The sequence below is a fragment of the Nomia melanderi genome, unplaced genomic scaffold (assembly GCF_051020985.1).
Source record: "Nomia melanderi isolate GNS246 unplaced genomic scaffold, iyNomMela1 scaffold0661, whole genome shotgun sequence".
Taxonomy (NCBI): Eukaryota; Metazoa; Arthropoda; class Insecta; order Hymenoptera; family Halictidae; genus Nomia; species Nomia melanderi.
Window position 1 is genome coordinate 30,001 of NW_027475775.1, and position 2,046 is coordinate 32,046.

The window sequence follows — 2,046 nt, forward strand, 5'->3', positions numbered from 1 at the left end:
GGCCGAAGGCGGTGTACCCTCGCGCATTGGAACCACGAAGGTCCATACGCGGGGTATCTGCGCGCCAACGGAAGCCAGCCTCGTCGACGATGAATCTCCCCATTCGATCTTTTGGGTTTCTCAGGTTTACCCCTGAACGGTTTCACGTACTCTTGAACTCTCTCTTCAAAGTTCTTTTCAACTTTCCCTCACGGTACTTGTTCGCTATCGGTCTCGTGGTCATATTTAGCCTTAGATGGAGTTTACCACCCACTTAGGGCTGCACTCTCAAGCAACCCGACTCTAAGGAAAGGTCCTCCCGAAACGCGTACCGGTCGCTACGGGCCTGGCACCCTCTACGGGTAAATGGCCCCATTCAAGATGGACTTGGACGCGGTTCGACGTCACGGGATAAATGGACCCTCCTGAACACTACATTTCCCTACGGCGGAACCGCGGGATTCAGTGCTGGGCTAATTCCTGTTCGCTCGCAGCTACTAAGGAAATCCTTGTTAGTTTCTTTTCCTCCGCTTAGTAATATGCTTAAATTCAGCGGGTAATCTCGCCTACTCTGAGGTCGTCGTGAACGTGAATTGTATGAAAATTCAATCGAATTTCATAAAAATCGCTCAAAGGCAAAAAAAACAAAGTCTAGAGGAGAGTGCGTTCGAACACAACAATATTCATATTATAACGTATATAAATGATAAATATACCGCGACACGCGCGACTCCGTATCGTCGCGAAAAATCGTTCGCGAACGCGTCTTATGCGCCTCACCAGTGGTCTCTGCTGCGTCGCGTGTCTATATTCTCTTTTTACACTCTTCTCCTTCTTCTATCACATTTTACTCGATCGCGAAAAAGACTCTCGCTAGACGATCTCGCGCTCCGGTTAACTTTAACGCCCGTCCGAGAAGAATTTTCGGGGACTGGACGACCGAAGCGGATCTCGCGCGGTCTCGCGATCGACAGTGAAGAGAAGTGCAGAAGAGGAAAAGAAGACACGACAAACACACACCATGGGGCGACCGACGCGTTCGTTTCAACGCTTTCGCACAAAGTCGGCGGCGGTTATATATTTATATCATTATATTCCGGCGGACGGGACGCGACGTTCGAAAGCCTCGCCAAAGAGGAGCTCCTGCCTCTTCCTCTCTCTTTTCTACGAGAAAAGATAAACGTATTTTACGGGGATACGGAAACGTTACCACGTGGTGTCACACACGATCGTCCGTCTCTTCTCTATAGCAGAAACCGATAAAAATACACCTCCCGAAAGAGAGTATATGGTGATTCTTTTTATATATATATATTTCGAAATACAACTGAACGTGGCGGAAGCGCACGGTGGTGGTCCAGCGAGGACACGCGACGACGGGGAATAAGAACTATTCGACCCGTTACGAATACGCATGCTCGTCCCGCACGATTTTAACACACACCGTGTTTTTCTCCAGTCGTCAAAGCGTTCGTGCGTCGAATTCGAAAAATAAAAAAAAAAGAAAAACACCTTTTCTCTCTCTCGGGGTAAAAGAGTCGATGTGTATTGTGTATAAAGGTTCTGCGAGAAGTCTCGTTTTGACGTGTGTTCCGCCGATAACGACGATCCTCCGAAACGGGGATACAGAAACGTTACACCTCACAACACGATCTCCGTCTCTTCTCTATAGCAGAAACCGATAAAAATACACCTCCCGAAAGAGAGTATATGGTGATTCTTTTTATATATATATATTTCGAAATTCAACTGAACGTGGCGGAAGCGCACGGTGGTGGTCCAGCGAGGACACGCGACGACGGGGAATAAGAACTATTCGACCCGTTACGAATACGCATGCTCGTCCCGCACGATTTTAACACACACCGTGTTTTTCTCCAGTCGTCAAAGCGTTCGTGCGTCGAATTCGAAAAATAAAAAAAAGAAATACACCTTTTCTCTCTCTCTCGGGGTAAAAAGAGTCGATGTGTATTGTGTATAAAGGTTCTGCTGCGAGAAGTCTCGTTTTGCCGTGTGTTTCGGTAACGACGATCCTCCGAAACGTACATCTCATTCGTAAGAGAGGAA

The 2,046-nt window shown here is 47.7% G+C and overlaps 1 non-coding gene across 1 annotated transcript in view; it reads right to left on the bottom strand.

Annotated features, from left to right (window-relative positions):
- LOC143176613 (large subunit ribosomal RNA) overlaps window positions 1-559 on the bottom strand; it is a 4,053-nt gene extending 3,494 nt beyond the window's left edge. Inside the window, exon 1 of the ribosomal RNA XR_013001139.1 lies at window positions 1-559. This exon is cut by the window's left edge and continues 3,494 nt beyond it. This is a non-coding gene — a ribosomal RNA (large subunit ribosomal RNA).
- Window positions 560-2,046: the final 1,487 nt, after the last annotated feature.